Source organism: Cibotium barometz, chromosome 44 (assembly GCF_041138505.1).
Source record: "Cibotium barometz isolate CiBa-2024 chromosome 44, ASM4113850v1, whole genome shotgun sequence".
NCBI lineage: Eukaryota > Viridiplantae > Streptophyta > Polypodiopsida > Cyatheales > Cibotiaceae > Cibotium > Cibotium barometz.
Genome location: NC_141089.1, coordinates 27,130,368 through 27,151,618, shown reverse-complemented (window position 1 = coordinate 27,151,618; position 21,251 = coordinate 27,130,368).

The window sequence follows — 21,251 nt, the reverse complement described above, 5'->3', positions numbered from 1 at the left end:
CTATTTGCATTGAGGGTCAGGTTTGTTCCACCACTCTCTACCTCAAGCTTAGTATTTTTGTTGTATAGGCTTCTCCATCCATGTCTTCTTGTCGGAGTTCTCTCATTTGATTAAGAGTTGAGTTGCAAACTTTATCTTGAGGAATCTCTCTAGAAAAGTAGTCATGACCTCTTCATAAGTCTGGAAATGGTTGTCTTGGTATCTTGATACCCACTCCGTGGCTTTGTCTTTGAAGGTGTTCATGAAAGCATCTTTGCGAATTTCACTCAACTCTAGCTCTTCCACATCCCGAGGTCTGGCCACTTTCTAGTATTGCTCACACCTCCTTACATGTGCAGATCTGCATGAGCTCTAGCTCTTCCACATCTCGAGGTCTGGCCACTTTCCAATATTTCTCAAACCTCCTAAGAACATTGGGAATTTTTTTGCTAATGATACCATGGCTCCCTTGAACGTTTTCCAGGGGGTTTGTTGTTGTGGTTGTTCTTCTAGATTTTATTGTGCCATCCTTCTTGTGGGAATCTTGGACTTGGACTGTGCACAACTTCTAACTCTTAGCACTCCTTTTCTTGGTCCAAATTATGCTTGAAACCTGACACTGCCTCTTGCTTGTGTGGTGTTGTAGAAATTTCCTTACTATCTTTCTGGTTGTTTGGAAGGGTGTTAGACACTCCCAACAACTCCGAGCTTCTTAGAGGGTTTCTTGAAAGGCATTACTTTTATCCATTATTAGGTTCATAATCATGGGGAAGGCATGCTTGAATCCATTTTTACTGGTTGGATTGTGTGGTGAAAGGTTCTCCGCACTTCCTAGAAAATTCCCTCCATGTTATGGCTTCCTGTAGACTTGTTTGGGGATTTATTTCTAGCAAGATTTGTGTAGAACTAGAACTTTGTTTTTCACGATTTTCTTTGCTTAAAGGTGGAGAATTCTACTTAGCATTGATTTTTTGCTTCGCCGTGATTTTCCAAAAAGGAGATATTCTCGGTCTAGTTATGGTAGAGGTTTCATTAGGGAGTTTTCCAGAGGAGTTGCAGTAGAGTTCCCTAGCAGGATCGCCAGGTTTTTCGCATTACTTCTAGAATCAATACATGTTCACTATAGAGAGAAAATGCTTAACACAAGGCTAAGATCTTCTAAAAGAACTATGACTATAGTAAGTTTCACATCACTTTGCTATCCACCCACTGGTTGTGAACTAATAGCAGCAGCATGCACTTTTGCAACCTTTAGCTAACACCCATGCTGCTTACCTTGCACCATCCTTTTAAGCTCAGTCTTCTTGATCTTAGCAATGACTACTCTAGTTACCGCCAGCCATCTTCTTAACACATGTAGTACCAAGGTGGTGCTCACGACGTGGAAGGTGGTCAGACTAAGTGGAAGGTGGTGCTCACGACATGGAAGGTGGTCAGACTAAGTGCTCTGCACTACCACTGAGCTGTTGGACGCAACAACACGTCTCCATGAGATAGCAGACTACAGTTCACATCGTGAAGTGGTAGTTTGTGTTTCACATCATGAACTAGAATATGGTTCACACCATGAACTATTTCACTTCCCTTTTCACGAGATAATATTTTTCGTTTCTTTGTGGTGCCTAACTTTAGAAAGGTAATCCAAAAATTGTTCAGCGGCACCACTGATTGCGGATAGTGTTTCACGCTGTGAAATGCATTCCCACACTTTCATGTGTTTAACAGTTGAGTTAATAGAATGCCATTTTTATTGAATTAGAGTGTGATTTTCCTACCCAAAAGATCCAAAGGGGTTGTGCCTAGAAATTGGAATGTAATGCAAGTCACCAACACAACCAATGGCTCCTTGTTTTTATAATTTTTATGATTTTTTAGAAAAAAACAAAACAAAGTGTGTCACCACTGCTAGTTCATAGCAGCAAAATTGGTGACAAAAATAGAAAATTTGAAAGGAAATCCCAGTGTATCTTTCCTCTAGGCAATACCAAGTACTCACCCACACTTCCAAACACACAATTTTTCTCAACTACTCTAATTTTTTATCTTCCACACAAACCTTATCTACATAGTTTTTCACAATACACCTTCAGAATGTAAAGGCAATAGTGAATCTTGTATAATGGGAGCTGGAGCTCTAAGAGGATGGAAGAAACAATGGTTGTTTCCCTATCAGCGGTCCCAAAAATGTTATGGGCTACCACACCTCCCAAGAGGGAACTCCACACATCCAGAGTTGGAAGAAGCAAAAGACAACAACTATTGTTGGGTACTTACCAATGCTTCAAGGTCACAAGCTTGCTTTTGGAAGCTCCACTCCTCTTGTCTCCACCTCCACGCTGTAGAGTACACTCTCTCTCACACACAAGACAAAGAAAGAGTTCTCATAGCACATAGGGGGATTGTGTGTTTCCATTATGAGAAAATGCATTTTATACAACTGGCCCTTATTCATACTTGGGCACCCAAAACTTACTAACTAAAGCCTGTGAGTGAGGGGTCGGATTGTGAGACCCCTTTGCCCCCTCCGCGCACCGAATTCCCGGTTGCTACTAGCAGCAGAAGTAGCTTCCTCTTACGCGGGGGGTAGGGTTTCCCACTCGGGGCCTCGCCCTCGAATGTCCGGACACGAGACTAATCTGGTGGTCATTAAGAAACCAAAATTGGAAAAATTTCCCTTGCCAAAAAATGGGGACGATTCCACCTTTTTTATTTTCTTAACGAATTTTCTAATGGGGTCAAGAGACTAAACTATCCTTCACTTGAATAAACCAGATAGAAGGAAAACTATCCTTCACTTGAATAAACCAGATAGAAGGAAAACTATCACTGACTTAATTTGAAGAAATCAACGCTTTTTTCTAACCAAAATCAGGCACAGCCATTGATCTAATCATCTGAAGAAAATTAGGCACAACCCGTTGATCTAATCATCTGAGGAAATCAACGCTTTTTTCCTAACCAAAATCAGGCACAGTCGTTGATCTACTCATTTGAGAAATTTTTCAGGGTTTTATTTAACTACTCAAATTCTAAGCGTATTCCTATTATCTCTATTTAATTATTAAAACTCCATTGATTCCGGTCTAACCCCATCCAGCCTATGGATTAGCCACCACCTACCAACCCCACTAGAATCGGTAGAACCAGACAATTACTCACCCACCCATAATTGAATGCCTTTCTTAACTTTTGCTTTCAAATATAGATATGCACACACTCCTCTTTAAAACTTTAACATATAAAATAATCCATTGACAAACAGTTATTGGTTACAGATATCATAACTCAAAATTTTCATCCAGTCCCTTGTTTCTCAAAAAAGCAGTATCACTCTGGACTCTCCATTGAGACCCACTAGTCAGCAAACGAGATCCAGTAACAGATTATAATAATCATTTTGTCCATCATACATATCTTCCATGACATACGCATGGGTAGGCACTGCGAGCCCGTGCATCACTTGGTCAGAACCCTCCAGGATCCTCCTTAGGTGTCCTGGCACTTCACTCGCTTCATCAGCCCTCGCCCATCGTAAGCACACCATTTTTCAACCATACCGAGGTTGGTCAACAGGCTTTGCTGCGTGAGCCATCCTTTGAACACTCCCCACCTGTTGTTGTGTGACTGAACTTCCCTTAGAAAAACATATACCAAATGATCCCTCCAGCATTCTGGCGTAAGACAATCCTTTAAGAAAATAGGGTTTCTATGCAAGTTTTCAGTTTGATTTTTCTTTTGAATACAATGAGTATTTCTTGAATCAGTATTCCCAAAACTTCTTGATCGCATTATTGGGTCAACAAATGAGGAATATTGCTTTGTTGGTCTGTCTTGATTAAAAATTCAAATTCCATTAATAAATAATGTTTCCAAATTCTTAAAGCATGTATAATAGCACAATTGATTCCGTCTTATGTACTATAATTTCTTTTTGTTGGTTTAAGCTTATGACTTTTATAAGAAATGGGATGTCCATCTTGCATGAGAATAGCACCAAAACCATGTCCACTTGCATCAGTATAACTGCAATAGAGAATGGTCGTTGAAAATCTAGTAGTGCAAGAATTGGTGCATAAGTCAAAACATTTTTCGAAAAAATCGTCCAAGGTTTTTAAGTTTTTAGTAGGTTTTGGAGGTAAATTTTCCAAAAGTACACTACATACTACCATCTAAGATATAAAATTTCAAAAATTCACCAAAGTTTTCTAAAGTTTTAGGTTCATGTGAAAAATGTACTCGCCAACCCATCTATACTTATACTATTATATTGGTGTCTTATATATAACGCTAATGGCTAAACCCAAAATTAATGTACTGGAGAGCTATGAGCAATATAAGCCATAAGACCAATATGGGTATATCCTAAACATGGAGAATCCATATACTAGCTACACCTTTTTTGAGGTGGTAGTTCAGTAACTAAAAGACCTAAATCACATGGCATACATGTAACCACTTCAAGGCTATTGATTTAAAGGTCCACACCATGTTAGTGAATATCCTCTACCCCTAGTGCCAAATGCTACAACTTCGGTGCTCTTGTCCCCCCTAGTGCTGAAATCAAAACATTGTCCTTACATAGGTTGGTTTGAGCAAATGTGAAATCGATTTATCTCAAACTCAAGTTTCCACAAGAAGGCCATTTAGCTATGTGGCCAAATCTTGGTTGACATTGGGGATAGTCAACTTGATATCATAGGAGACATGGACCTCCTTAGGTCACGCCACACTTTCCACAACTATCATCACCACCACTAATAACGATTACCAAAAACCATGATATTTGTTTTCTTTAAAAGTAAATTCTATATCATTAGTACTCTTATGTTATGCAAGTCCTATGTGACCCCTTTAAAATCAAATTCTAAATTGGAAATTATGTTTTGTAAGTTCTATATGTGACCCCTTAAAAATTGAATTCTACATTGGAAATAGGCATATGTTGGTATGCAAGCTCTATGTTATGCAATAAGCATGTGATATGAAAGTTCTATGTGACCCCTCTAAAATTGAATTCTAAAATTGGAGATAAGCATGTGTTGCGAAAGTTTTATGTGCCCCCCCCCCCCTTATAGTCACTATGGAGGAAAGCATCTTCCTTAGAAGAGGATGGATATCCACTTTCCACTAATTGTGGAGAAAGAGGATTGAAATCCCTTTAAGATCCCCTTGAGTCATTATCTTGCTATTTATTAGCGAGGAAAATCACGCAATAAGCCACATCTTTGGCCCCCAGTTGTGGGATTAAAGAGATTCATATACTTCTTGGGGAGCACTGTACTAGGGTTAGAGAGATTCATATACGGCTTGGGGAGCAATGTACTAGGTCATTTGAGAATTCTCTGAAGTCCTCCTGAAGTCTTTTCCAGTAGTCAAATAAACAAGTGAACTCTTTGAACTCTTTCCCATTAGGTAAATAAACAAGTGAATGGCATCTTTATTTTACGACTTGATTAATGATCTACTTTTGACTCTAAATAAATGAGTATGTCCACATATGGGTGACGAGAGTTTATACATGGGCTGAACCGAGTGTTTGCAACCCCTAAACCCAACCAAACTCCTTGCCTTATTACATGGGCATTGGATATTCTCCTCTCTTCTCTTATGTGGGGCTGGGTTGGTGAGATTATGGGTGATATGCCACCAGTGGTTTATAGACTGTGTGATAGAGGCACTTTAGTGTACTAGAATTACAACATAGTTATAGTGTCAACTCATGTATTTGGGTTCACCCTATGGACCAATCTTTACATGTCATAGTAAGAGAGGACTTTTCCTCATAGTATGTACTCTTATCTCTTTATGTTATGGTTGTAGAGAAGAGATTAAAAGAATAAAATAAAATTTAGCCATCCATCTCTCTTGTCTGTATGTTTTCTTGCAAGGAGCTCAAGTTCATCCTCTCTTGTGTGTTTGTTTGATTACAAGAAGCTCAAGTTCATATTCTCCCCTACATTCTTCTCATAATATCCTTCACCTTTTAATACAATTAAAAGATGAAGAGAAGATAATAAAAGAAACTTTAGCCATCCATCTCTCTTGTGTGCTTGTCTACTCTTGTGTGTATGTTTGATTACAAGAAGCTCAAGTTCATATTCTCCCCTACATTCTTCTCATAATATCCTTCACCTTTTAATACAATTAAAAGATGAAGAGAAGATAATAAAAGAAACTTTAGCCATCCATCTCTCTTGTGTGCTTGTCTACTCGTGTGTGTGTGTGTGTGTGTGTGTGTGTGCTTGCGTGCGCTTGCAAGGAGCTCAAGTTCATCCTCTCCCCTAAATTCTTCCCATAACAACCTTCACCTTTCAATACAATTAAAAGTGAAGAGAAGCTCAAGTTCATCCTCTTCCCCACATTCTTCTCATCACAATAGCCTTCACCTTAATACAATTAAAAAAAATAGTCTCACCTTTTAATACAATTAAAAAACAACAACCAAAAACTTTTCAATAAAAAAAACTCTTTTCTCAACACACACCATTATAACAATGGTATTATCAGAATGGTCTTCACCTTTACTGGTTTCCCCATTATTTCCACCTTTCTATACAATTAAAAAAACAACACACAACAAACTTTTCAATTAAAAAACTCTTCTTTTCTCAACACACACCCCATTATAACAATGGTCATCACCTTTACTTGGTTTCTCCACTATTTCTAATGGTCTTCACCCTTTAATGCAATAAAAAATCAAAAAAACAATAAAATAACCAACTATCACTAAAGACGTTACTCCCCACCCTGACATAAGCATAACTATCATTGGCAACTTACCAGTTACCCACACCAAGCCATGCTCTAAGATATAAATTTGGTTTTTCAGTCTCCCTTATTACTTTACCAATGTGCTCTACTAATACATAAGATGTCTCACTCTTTCACTCTCACTCTCTCGCATATAATACAAGAAGATGAAAGGAACAATGCACAATGCAATATACTCTCTCTCTCTCTCTCTCTCTCTCTCTCTCTCTCTCTCTCTCTCTCTCTCTCTCTCTCTCTCTCTCTCTCTCTCTCTACAAAAATAAGGTTTTAAAGAGATTTCTCTATTTTGTGTAAGAGTGCCCATAATAACTGTAAAACATTAGTGCCCATAATAAGTGTAAGATCTTTTTCTATTTTGTGCCAGCATAAGTATCCATTATAAGTGCAAAAAGACATTTAAATATTGTACTCTCTCTCTCTCTCTCTCTCTCTCTCTCTCTCTCTCTCTCTCTCTCTCTCTCTCTCTCTATCTCTATCTCTATCTCTATCTCTATCTCTAACGGTGGTCAAAACACAGCAACCAAACACTCTCCCCCATGCATTGTGTACAATGGGCAGCCACCAATAGAGGCAGTGTCATCTTTCAAATACCTTGGCATCGACATACCTGCCAACTATAGATGGAGCCAATGCATATAGTGGAAAATTGATATTGAAAAATCCCTGCTCCCTCCGTGCAATGAAATCGAGGGTGCTAGCTGCTCTGCAGAGCGGAAGTAGCACTTCTTGCGTAGGTAGAACCTCTCACTCAAGCCCTCGCCCCCACGGATATCTGGACAAGAGACTAATCCCTCGGTTCTTCCAAAACCAAACCCAGAAAAACTTTCCTTGCCTAGAAAGCATGGGCAATTTCTCCAAGATATTTTTATTCTAATGTAGTCAAGAGCCTTAACTAACCAAACTGATCCGACCGAACCCGTAAGTCACATGATCAGATCAAGGAAGAGACTTGCACTTGGATCATAGAGACCAACGCTTTTTTCCTCATCAAGAGGCACAGCCATTGATTCTTTTCCATAGAACAAGGACTATCCGAGATTTACTTCATCTATCGTACCATAACAGAATTGAGTCTCATTTTTTAAGAATCCATCAGTCCAACCTAACCCCATCCAGCCCCATGGGTTAGCCAACTGCCCAACCACTATAGTGATAGGATCCATTTAGAAATTTGGTTATGTTTTGCCCCGAGTACCAGGGAAAAGAGTTCTTAGGCCCCCTAACCGCCGGTGCTTCAAGCAAACTTCAAGATAGTCGCACCACTTACACACCCAATATGAAATTGCCTGTTTCACAGATTCAGCTGTCTTATATTAATCTTTTAATGAAACCATAGTATCATTGATCATAATCCTCTAAAATATCCAAGTTGAATTCTAATTTCCAATCATTCTTTCATCGGTGTACTTATGGCATGATTGACTAGAACGCTCACCAGTTCACTGAGGGGCCTTTTCAGCTCATAGTAGCTGGAAATATATTCACTTATAAAAATCTAGATGGACTCTCCATTGAAGATCAGCAAGATCAACCAACAGATCCATTTAAAAGAGCCATGGACTCATCCGTTGAGGACCAGCAAGGACAATCAACCAGATCCATGCCCAAGTTCAAAAAACAACTCTAACTCCTTGTTCCATTTTCTTCCTTGACGCATGTGTGGGTATCTTCGGCAACCCAGATCCTGAGCACCGTATGGTCAGCACCCTCTAGGCTCCTTCTCAGGTCACCTACCACTTCACTCATAGGCCGCTTCTTTGGTCCCTCATCCACCATACCGAAAGCTCACCATTTAAATCAAACCGAGGCTAGTCAAGACCTCGGCCGACCTTGCTACACGCGAGACGTCCTCCGTTGACTCTCCGTCAGCTCTGTTGCAACTTTATCACTTAGGTCTCTAGGACCTCATTCACAAGATGGTCAAAATGCTTCCCCAGCATTCTTGACATATCATAAATACAGTTTCTAACGAACTCTCATCTTTTCACATTGTTCCATCACTTCTCGTTATTCCACATTCTTCTTCATCCATTCACATTGCTTAATCCATATCCAATCATATGTATTCCCATCGTCCTTTTTCATTCTCATCCAGTCATATCATATGTATTCCCATCGTCCTTTTTTCATTCTCATCTAGTCACATCATATTACATCTCATCACATCTATCCTCATCACATCTCATCCATTCACATCTACCCATATCCATATTACATCTCATCACATCTATCATCCATTCACATCTACCCATATCCATATCACATCACATCACATCCATTCACATCTATCCCGATTCACATCTACCCATATCTATTCACATTGCATCACATCCATTCACATCTATCCCGATTCACATCACATCACATCCATTCACATCACATCTCATCCATTCACACCTTATCACATCGTATTACATTGTATTCACCTTATCACATCTCATCCATTCACACCTTATCACATCGTATTACATTGTATTCACCTTATCACATCGTATTCTCATCTTATTCACATCTATTCACATTTAGTAACATCTTATCACATCGTATTCTCATCTTATTCACATCTATTCACATTTAGTAACATTTTCTACTTTCGATTTTACCGATGGGAATTTCTACGAATTACTTGGTCTAGTTAAAGGTGCTTTTTCTCGATGGATATTTTCATATTCTTTCTCAAATTTCTCAAGTGAAATATATTCAATATTCTTCTTTTGAGTAAAAGATTCATAGGATTTACAAAAATCAATTCTACCCATATTTCCCAATAATGCTCAAAATTTCACTTTTGATAATACTCATAATTTGAATTATACTAAAAATTCCTCTTTTTCCATTTAATTTCTTGGATCTCAAATATTTTGCATTTAAATGATTGATTTCCAAATGTCATGGGAATTCCTCTTTTATCATTTTAAGTTTTCTCATGCATAAAATAAATTTATCTAAAATTTATCTTTAAATTTAAATAAAAATATCCATTAATTCAAATAGGCCAAGAATTCCACTTTTACCATTTAAATAATTGAATTCCAAATTTCATGGGAATTTCTCTTTTATCATTTAAAAATTTCTCATGCATAAAATAAATTTATCTAAAATTTCTCTTTAAATAAAAATACTCATTTTTTTAATATACCAAAATTTCTCTTTTTCCATTTAATTACATGGATCTCCATTATCATGGGAATTCCTCTTTTTGCATAAAAATAAAAATACCAAAAAATTTCTCTTTTCTTTAATTAATTATTTATGCATAAATACTAAAAATTAGTTTTCCATGAATTTGATGAAAATCATTCTTTTAGTATAGGATGTCCAATCTTAGAATATGGTAGGAAGTCCACTTTTCACATAATGCATAAAAATGAGCTATGTATTGCTTCACTGATGCTATTACTGATAATTTTTAATATTTCTAGAAAGAATAAGACTTTGTAATACAATTATGATAGGAGAACTATCTTTGAACTTAAATCCAATTTATGGAATTAAATCATAAATTTATCATAATTTTATTCACATAAAAGCATAAAAAGCTATTTTCTTAACCTCTAGCTTAACAAGCTTAGAGATTGATTTTGGATTAAGAATTTATCAATGAGAAGCATGCATTTGTGAAAGAATTAGTCACAGGAACGACTATTCCTTTCGGAGAGAGAGAGATATATATAAAAAACATCCTAATTAAGAATAAAGATTAACTTTTTTATGATTAATCATTAGAATTCTTATAGAAAGCTTGATTTGCATTGAAAATAATTAATTTGAGACCTTCAAGCTTGAGAGGGATTGAGAAGTGAAATCTTTTGAGAATATTAATAAAAACCATGAAATTACTTCTTACCTCTAGATTTGGCTTACTTCTTTATCTTAGAAGGAAGCCCCAACCAATCAATTGGTTTAGTATGTTGAGAAGAAAGCTCCAAGGATTGTTGAAGAGAGAGAGAAGCTCCAAGTTCTCCAAAAGTAGGGGATTTTTAAGAGATAATAGAAAATATCATTATTTTAATGTAATACAAGCATGGTATATAGTTCCCAAATTTTTTTACAAAAGACTAAGGATTTATCTATAGGTGAGGGATTCCACTAACCAAGTCCAACTAGGTTCTAGAATTTTCTAGGTTTAGTTTGACTCAATTTGGACAAGATTTGGATCAGTTTAGCTCCCTTTTTGATTTGGTTTGATCCAAGAGACAGGAGAGATAAAAATATCATAATTTTTTTGAATTAAAAACTCATCCATATGTGTGAATTAGGTGCCTACCTCAAGAGTCCCCCTCTCCTTACCAAGGTGTAAAAAATGCATCATTATTCCAAAATATCTCATTTTTTTAGCAATATCTCATAGTTTTTAACTAATAAACCTTGTACTTAGTCAACTCTTCATCTTATGTGAGCATTTACTCATTTTTGGTATTTTCTTTTATTCTTTGGATTGAAAATGTAGACCTAGGCTAAGGTCCTTTATACACATTTTCAATTAATTCCAAATACACATTGGAAAGTTCTTTTTGAATTTCTGTTTCAGGGGAATCCATTTTGGACACTAGGAGGATTTTTATATCCAAAGATATCTTAATTTAGGATTATCTCTCTCTACACTTTTTCTCTCTCTAGGCCAAAACAGGGTAAAACAAGATCTTTCTTCTATTTCAAAGAGGGGAATAATTACAAGAACATAAGGGGAGGTTTTTACACCTTTACACCTCAAAAGCCGGAGGGAGGAATCTTACATCCTACCCCACTTAAAAAATGCGAGATGTCCTCATCTCGCAGGTGGAGTATAATCTCTTTCATCTTCTTCTTCTTAAATCACTTCTACTGGCCCCCTAGCCGGCGCTTCAAGCAAACTTCAAGATAGGGTCTGATACCAGCTGAAAGATCCCTACCCCCTCCGCGTAATGAAATCAGGGGTGCTAGCAGCAGCAAAAGTAGCACTTCTTGCACAAGGCAGAACCTCTCACTTGGGGCCTCGCCCATGGATATACGGACAAGAGACTAATCCCTCGTTTCTTCCAAAATCGAACGCAGAAAAACTTCCCTTGCCCAGAAAGCACGGGCGATTCCTCCAGGATATTTTTATTCTAACGTAGTCAAGAGCCTTAACTAACCAAACTGATCCGACCGAACCCGTAAGTCACATGATTAGATAAAGGAAGAGACTTGCACTTGGATCATAGAGACCAATGCTTTTTTCCTCATCAAGAGGCACAGCCGTTGATTCTTTTCCATAGAACAAGGACTATCCGAAAATTAACTTCATCTATCATACCATATCAGAATTGAGTCCCATTTTAGGGATCCATCAATCAGCCTAACCCCATGGGTTAGTAACAACCACTGTAGTAATAGGATCCATTTAGGAATTTGGTTATGTTTTGCCCCGGGTACTAGGGAAAAGAGTTCCCAGGCACCTAGCCTACAGTTCAAGAAAACTTAAAGATAGGCTCTGATACCAGCTCAAAGATCCCTGCCCCCTCCGCGCAATGAAATCGGGGGTGCTAGCAGCAGAAGTAGCACTTCTTGCGTAGGGCAAAACCTCTCACTCAGGGCCTCACCCTCGGGTATCCAGACAAGAGACTAATCCCTCGGTTCTTCCAAAATTGCCGAACCCGGAAAAACTTCCCTCACCCAGAAAGCATGGGCGATTCCTCTAGGATATTTTTATTTTAACATAGTCAAGAGCCTTAACTAATCAAACTGATCCGACCGAACCCATAAGTCACATGATCAGATCAAGGGAGAGACTTACACTTAGATCATAGAGACCAATGCTTTTTTTCTCATCAAGAGGCATAGCCGTTGATTCTTTTCCATAGAACAAGGACTATCTCGGATTTACTTCATCTATCATACCATAACAGAATTGAGTCTCATTTTAGGAATCCATCAATCCAACCTAACCCCATCTAATCCTATGGGTTAGAGCCAACTGCCCAACTACTGTAGTGATAGGATCCATTTAGCAATTTGGTTATGTTTTGCCTCGGGTACCAAGGAAAAGAATTCCCATGTCCCCTAGCCGACACTTCAAGCAAACTTCAAGATAGGCTCTGATACCAGCTCAAAGATCCGAGCCTCCTCTGCGCAATGAGATCTGGGGTGCTAGCAGCAGCGCAGAAGTAGCACTTCTTGCACAGGGCATAACCTCTCACTCGAAGCCTCGCCCATGGATATCCGGACAAGAGACTAATCCCTCGGTTCTTCCAAAACCGAACCCGAAAAAACTTCCCTCGCCCCCCAGAAAGCAGGGGCGATTACTCTAGGATGTTTTTGTTCTAACGCAGTCAAGAGCCTTAACTGACCAAACTAATTTGAACGAACCCGTAAGTCACATGAACAGATCAAAGAAGAGACTTGCACTTGGAGACCAATGCTCTTTTCCTCATCAAGAGGCACAGCCGTTGATTCTTTTCCATAGAACAAGGAGTATCCGAGATTTACTTCATCCATCGTTCCATAACAGAACTGAGTCTCATTTTAGGGATCCATCAGTCAAGCATAACCCCATCCAGTCCCATGGTGGGTTAGCCAACTGCCCAACCACTGTAGTGATAGGATCAATTTAGAATTTGGTTATGTTTTGCCTTGGGTACCACGAAAAAGAGTTCCCAGGCCCCGTAGAGCCAGAGGCACTTCAAGCAAACTTCAAGATAGGCTCTGATACTAGCTGAAAGATCCCTGCCCCCTCTGTGCAACAAAATCGGGGACGCAGCAGCGAAAATAGCACTTCTTGCACAGGGTAGAACCTCTCACTTGGAGCCTCACCCATGGATATCTGGACAAGAGACTAATCCCTCGGTTCTTCCAAAATCGAACCCAAAAAAACTTCCCTCTCCCAGAAAGCATGGGCGATTCCTCCATGATATTTTTATTCTAACATAGTCAAGAGCCTTAACTAACCAAACTGTTCCAAACGAACCTGGAAGTCACATGAACAGATCAAGGAAGAGACTTGCACTTGGATCATAGAGACCAAAACTTTTTTCCTCATCAAGAGGCATAGCCATTGATTCTTTTCCATAGAATAAGGAGTATCTGGGATTTACTTCATCCATCGTACCATAACAGAATTAAGTCTCATTTTAGGGATCCGTCAGTCTAGCCTAACCCCATCAGTCCCATGGGTTAGCCAACTGCCCAACCACTATAGTGATAGGAACCATTTAGGAATTTAGTTATAATTTGCACCAAGTACTAGGGAAAAGAGTTCCCAGGCCCCCTAGCCAACGCTTCAAGCCAACTTCAAGATAGGCTCTGATACCAGCTCAAAGATCCATGCCCACCCCTTCGCGCAACGAAATCAGGGGAACTAGCAGCAGCGGAAGTAGAACTTCTTGCGTAGGGAAAAACCTCTCACTCGGGGCCTCGCCCCCATGGATATCTGGACAAGAGACTAATCCCTCAGTCCTTCCAAAACCAAACCCGAAAAATTTTCCTTGCCCAGAAAGCACGGGCGATTCCTCCAGGATATTTTTATTCTAACATAGTCAAGAGCCTTAACTAACCAAACTAATCTGACCGAACCCATAAGTCACATGATCAGATCAAGGAAGAGACTTGAACTTGGATCATAGAGACCAACGCTGTTTTCTTCATCAAGAGGCACAACCGTTGATTCTTTTCCATAGAATAAGAACTATCCGGGATTTACTTCATCTATCGTACCATAACAGAATGGAGTCTCATTTTAGGGATCCATCAGTCCAGCCTAAGCCCATCCAGTCCCATGGGTTAGCCAATCGCCCCAACCAGTGTAGTGATAGAATCCATTTAGAAATTTGGTTGTGTTTTGCCCCGAGTACTAGGGAAAAGAGTTCATAGCTCCCCTAGCTGGCGCTTCAAGCAAACTTCAAGACAGGCTCTGATACTAGCTCAAAGATCCCTGCCCCCTCCGCGCAACAAAATCGGGGGTGCCAGCAACAGCAAATATAGCACTTCTTGCATAAGGGTAGAACCTCTCACTCGGAGCCTCACCCCCCACGGATATCCGGGCAAGAGACTAATCCCTTGGTTCTTCCAAAACCGAACCCGGAAAAACTTTCCTCGCCCAGAAAGCACGGGCGATTCCTCCAGGATATTTTTATTCTAATGTAGTCAAGAGCCTTAACTAACTAAATTGATCCAAACGAACCTGTAAGTTACATGATTAGATCAAGGAAGAGACCTACACTTGGATCATAGAGACCAACGCTTTTTTCCTCATCAAAGACGCACAACCGTCCATAGAACAAGGACTATCCGAGATTTACTTCATCCATCGTACCATAACAGAATTGAGTCTCATTTTAGGGATCCATCAGTCTGGCCATCCAATCCCATGGGTTAGCCAACCGCCCAACCACTGTAGAGTGATAGGATCCATTTAGAATTTGGTTATGTTTTGCCCCGGGTACCAGGGAAAAGAGTTCCAAGGCCCCCTAGCCGACGCTTCAAGCAAACTTCAAGATAGGCTCTGATACCAGCTCAAAGATCCCTGTCCCCTCCGCGCAACAAAATCGGGGGTGCTAGCAGCAGCGGAAGTAGCACTTCTTGCTTAGGGCAAAACCTCTCACTCGAGGCCTCGCCCCCACGGATATCCGGACAAGAGACTAATCCATCAGTTCTTAAAAAAACCAAACCTGGAAAAACTTCCCTCGCCCAGAAAGCACGGGCGATTCCTTCAGGATATTTTTATTCTAACGTAGTCAAGAGCCTTAACTAACCAAATTGATCCGAATGAACCCGTAAGTCACATGATCAGATTAACGAAGAGACTTGCACTTGGATCATAGAGACCAACACTTTTTTCCTCATCAAGAGGCACAGCCATTGATTGTTTTCCATAGAACAAGGACCATCCGGGATTTACTTCATCTATCGTACCATAACAGAATTAAGTCTCATTTTAGGGATCAATCAGTCCAGCCTAACTCGATCCAGACCCATGGGTTAGCCAATCGCCCAACCACTATAGTGGTAGGATCCATTTAGAAATTTGGTTATATTTTGCCCCGGGTACTAGGGAAAAGAGTTTCCAAGCCCCCTAGCCGGTGCTTCAAGCAAACTTCAAGATAAGCTCTGATACTAGCTAAAAGATCCATGTCCCCCCCGCACAACGAAATCGAGGGTGCTTTCAGCGGAAGTAGCATGTCTTGCACAGGGCAGAACCTCTCACTCGCGGCCTCGCCCACGAATATCCGGACAAGAGTCTAATTCCTCGTTCTTCCAAAACCGAACCTGAAAAAACTTCCCTTGCCCAGAAAGCATGGGCAATTCCTCCAGGATATTTTTATTCTAACGTAGTCAAGAGCCTTAACCAACCAAACTGATCCGAACATACCCGTAAGTCACATGATCATATCAAGGAAGAGACTTGCACTTGGATCATAGAGACCAATGCTTTTTTCCTCATCAAGAGGCACAGCCGTTGATTCTTTTCCATAGAACAAGGACTATCCGGGATTTACTTCATCTATTGTACCATAATAGAATTGAGTCTCATTTTAGGGATCCATTAGTCCAGCCTAACCCCATCTAGTCCCATGGGTTAGCCAACCGCCCAACCACTATAGTGATAGGATCCATTTACGAATTTGGTTATATTTTGCCTCGGGTACCAGGGAAAAGATTTCCCAGGCCCCCCAGCCGCCGGTGCTTCAAGCAAACTTCAAGATAGGCTCTAATACCAGCTGAAAGATCCCTGGCCCCTAGCTGGCGCTTCAAGAAGAAAACTTCAAGATAGGCTTTGATACCAGCTGAAAGATCCCTAGCTCCTTTGCGTAACAAAATCAGGGGTGCTAGCAGTGAAAGTAGCGCGTCTTGCGCAGGGCAGAACCTCTCACTCGGGGCCTCGCCCACGGATATCCGGACAAGAGACCAATCCCTCGGTTCTTCCATTAGGGAAAATTTAGACTCAAAAAGGGGCCTTGTTAACAGATCCCTTGGGATGGTGATGTGGACAAAGCAAGCCAATAAACCCACATATGGAGCATGAATAGCAATCCCATACCTGCTTGTGCATGAATAACAATCCCATTTCATACCTTTTTCAAGTGAGGGTTGTGCTTACAAGTATTGTGTACATTTTGGTGCATCCAGGATACCAACAAGTTTGTTTGATGGACAAGGAGGTATTATTTAGTGATGGACAAGTTTGTTTGATGGACAAGGAGGTATTATTTAGTGATGTTGTCTTTTGGTTTTAATGAAGCAATCTTCTTCAACGGAAGATAAGTGTAATATCTTTGGTTTCTTTTGGTTAAAGTGTGAGTTCATGATGCTTTTTGGTATTGTTAAAGCACAGAACAATGCAATAGAACCTGTGAAACAAAAGAAGAAAAAGATGGACATCCACTTCCAAGTAGAAGCCGATTATGCTCCCTACTGTAAGATAAATTAGTCTAGGCCAGCATGCAAAGCCCACATTATTGAGCTTCGAAATGAAGGAAAGAAAAATATGGACCTATGGTTGGATGGTAGTATTTACCCACTAGATCCAACCTCCTCTCAATCTCCATCATTCTTTGGATTGACAAGTTTCTTTAAGTTTTTGTGTAAGGGTGAAAATGGATTGCTTGGATATTGCAAAAGATTATTTGCCCAATGTCAAAGTATCATTCAATGTAACTTTTGAAAGACATTTGAGTGATAGAGATGCCTGAATAAAAAGAAGGTGCAAATTTTTACTTGGCATCGATCACAACAGCTTTGCAAGCTTCATATGAGGACAAAGCAAAAGTTTGTTCTAGGTTACAAAAAGAGATTGATCATTTGCAACAGACTATTCGTAAGATGCAGGCCACTATTAAAGAGAAGAATGAAATTTTGGCAATTCGAGAAATCAATAATTTCACTTTGGAGAGTGAGAATCCACACCTTAGAAAACAACTTGAAAAGTTCAACAAAAAATTACAATATTTGAAAGACATGCCATTGGGTGCTCGATTACGCAAGAGACAGTTCAAACCATTGGAAGAACTCAATGTTGGAGGTGGCCAATGGAAGCATCGTGTAAAAGCTTGCAGGTATTATGGGATCTATAATTTCTTTGAGCACTCACTTTTCATCTTCATCTTTAGTTCCTTTTTTGGAGATGGGGGATTGGGTGTGGGGGTGGTATAGTTAGATGAATGATGGACTGCAATAGCTATCGTTGTTGCTTCAGGATGGTCACAGATGTTGTGGGTCCAAAAAAGAGCAAGGTTCTGATATATTTGGCAAAGTTCTGCAAAGTTCTGACAAAAGACATCGTGGAGTCAGCAATACATCATCCTAAGTTTGCAAGACTTTGATCAGACACAGCAAAGCAATCCTTGCAGAAGCTGAGTGAAGCATTCACTCTTGCAGATGCATAAGGTATATGTGACATGGCTGGCATAAGCACAAAGTCTTACAGGATGTTGTCTAATAAAGTTAAAGAAGGTTTCAATTCTAAGCTTGGGAAAAAACAGTAATTCCCATTCCAAAACCATTTCACGTGAACAAAGCTCGAAATATTCTCAACTTGGGAATGGTCGAACTTGTTGGAGAGCCTTGTCACGTGTCTAGTACATTGACAGTGACTAAAAAGAGCGGGGAACAGAAAATCATAGAGATTACAGAGTTCAACAATTTCATTATGGATGTTCGGAAATTACAAATGGCTATGGTGAAATTTTATGACATCAGTGTTCATCAGTGCAATGGAAGGCTAAAATTTGTTTTAAAACTTGATGAGAGTGAGGTGATCAAAGGACAGAAGCTGGAAAGGGTTAGCTTGACTTTAATGAATAGAGCTTTGGATGCAAGTATCAGTAATGCTAATGAGAGGCACTTTAGTGTACAATCCGAAAATGAGATTTGGTGGCTGGTTGCATTTGAGGTGAGGTGCTATCCATTTTTAAAAAAAGCTGGAAAGGGTTAGCTTGACTTTAATGAATAGAGCTTTGGATGCAAGTATCAGTAATGCTAATGAGAGGCACTTTAGTGTACAATCCGAAAATGAGATTTGGTGGCTGGTTGCATTTGAGGTGAGGTGCTATCCATTTTTAAAAAAAGTATATTATGTTGCTATCCATTACATGTTGTAGACAATTTAACTGGCCTCTTGTTAACAAGTTCCAACAGAGACCCATGAAATTCTAAAGTGGTACTTTAACCAGACTGAGCTTCCTTCCACTATCCACACCAGCAGAAGTTGAATGGCGAAAAGCTTTATGTAGAAGGATATGGTGAATATGAGGTTGAATGGCACCTGGCTACTTGCAGATCTTAAAACCTTGAAATGCATGTTTGGTATTTCCCAAGGAGCAATGGCCAAGTATCCTTGCCTGTATTGCATGGCCGAACGAGGTGTCTCCAAAGGAGGAAAAGAGAGAGAATGGAAATGCCTAAATGCAAACAGTAATAGGCGTCAAGCCCCAAATCGTGATGCTCCAGGAGTGGATCCTAATTGGGATCCAATTCTTGCTATCCCTTTGATCAAAGTTCATATTTGTGTTTTGCATGCACTAGTAAGAATAATTGAGAAACTAGTCTACATGTACATCGAATTTGCCTGGATTATGAAACCAACATTAGAGAGTAAAAGAACTATTGAAAAAATAGAGTAAGTGCTTTCAGATGATGCAGGTTTACATTATGGTCAAGTGAAGATTGAGAAGGACTTGAAAAGATCAGGGAAGACAGGAAATGTTCCTAGCAAACCATGTTTTGGAGGTGCAAAAGCCAGAAAGTTCTTATCTAATCACACCCAGAGAGGTCACCTGGGTACAAATTTTGAGGTGTGGAGAAAGCTTCATGCAGCTATACCTGATCGAGGCTCTTTAGGACAAGCAAGGGTGGCAAAGGCCAAAGCGTGGTTGGCACTTGATCGCCTAGCACCTTTGTTGCAAAAAGCCACGTTTGAAGTTGGGGATGTTGAGAAATTTGAGGTAGTTGTGACAGAGTTCTACACTAGCTATGAAAAGGCATGGGGTGCGACAAACTTGACACAATACATGGTTATTACTTGAATACCTATAGCTTTGAGTTTTTATTGTTGTTCAAAATATATTGTACGATACTAAATGTCTTGTTGTTGTTTGAGCATTTGTAGCACATTTTGCATGCACATGGATCCTTTTTTGCAGAAGAGTGTGGAAGCCTTGGGATTTGGTCTACCCAAGGCATGGAAAGATCTTATTGGCAAGCACATTGTGCCTATCAAAGGGCCACTCAACATGGAGGAGGAGTGAAGAAAAGGAATCCCATGAAGCAACTATGTCAGTGGTGGTATAGGCGGATTCAAGTGAGGGCTTGTGTGAAGATCAAACAGTCTAAATCACCTGTGTCATGTGCAATAAGAGAGATGCAAGCTGAACGGAGACGATCAATATATGTCTCCTCACAGGGGAGGCAGAATCATGCTGAATGGCTAAGACAACGACAAAGACAGGGCAGAATATGGAAGAAAATTGATCATTGAAATACATATTATAAAACAATGATGTAACTTCAAAAGATTTTAAAAGAACAAGAGCTTTCATCTATGTCCCATACAAATGTTTTCAATATATATACATTTCATAGTTTTTAATGGTAAGCAAGAAGAGTATTGAGAAATTTGAAGAAACTTCTTAACAACTGGAACAATCTAAATCTATTGTTGTGGAGCAGAGACATCCCCCAGCCGAGCCCTTTTTGATGAAGTTTCTACATCTTCTTCTTCCTCTATCAATGGCACAACAGGGACCATTGGCCTTGCTATTCTAAGAAGATGCTTCTTCCCGCAATCACTCAACAGATTAGGATCTGTGATTCCACATGCCAAGCCGTAAGCAGCATATGTTAAATAATATTTACATCTCAATGAATATACTCCTGGTCCCTCCCCAAAAAATCGAACAGCTGCTTGTCGCTCTAGCTAACTCTTGATATGTTTTCTTGTGAAGTTTTGTTATTTCGCAATTGCCCGAGGATGTACAGCATCGGGTGTTCCAAATTGATTTTCTAGTGTCAACACTTTTGCTAGTAGAGTCGGTTCCCTACCTTGATGTGCTGAATTGGTTTCGGGAGGTCCAGCTGGACGATGCTCGAGTAATTTTTTTGGCACATCATGAAAAGTGAGTTTGTCTCTGTATCTCTCTTGCATGATGTTTATACGAATTACCATACACGAGTTATATAGTGCTTCCTTTGGCACGTGCTCTCGCTTCACAGTGAATCGATTCACCACAATGCGAGGAGGCATTTTGTTTTTCATCTGGCTTGAAACTAATAGAAATCTATTTGGATGTGATGCAGTGCCCACTGTGGAGTCTTGTTCTAGTCGATGTGCAAGACAATGTTATTTACCTTGCAAATTCAACATCTAGTGTCCATGGCAATGTTTTGTCTGTGAGTTAAAATCATCACGATACATATTATTGTTTAAGTTAGAAGTTCGGATTGATTAGGATATTGATTGGTCTTTGTTTGCAGTGGTGTTAGGAAACTAATGGCCGCTTATGAGAGACTGAGCATAGACACCGACACCCTGGAGCAAGCGACCATTC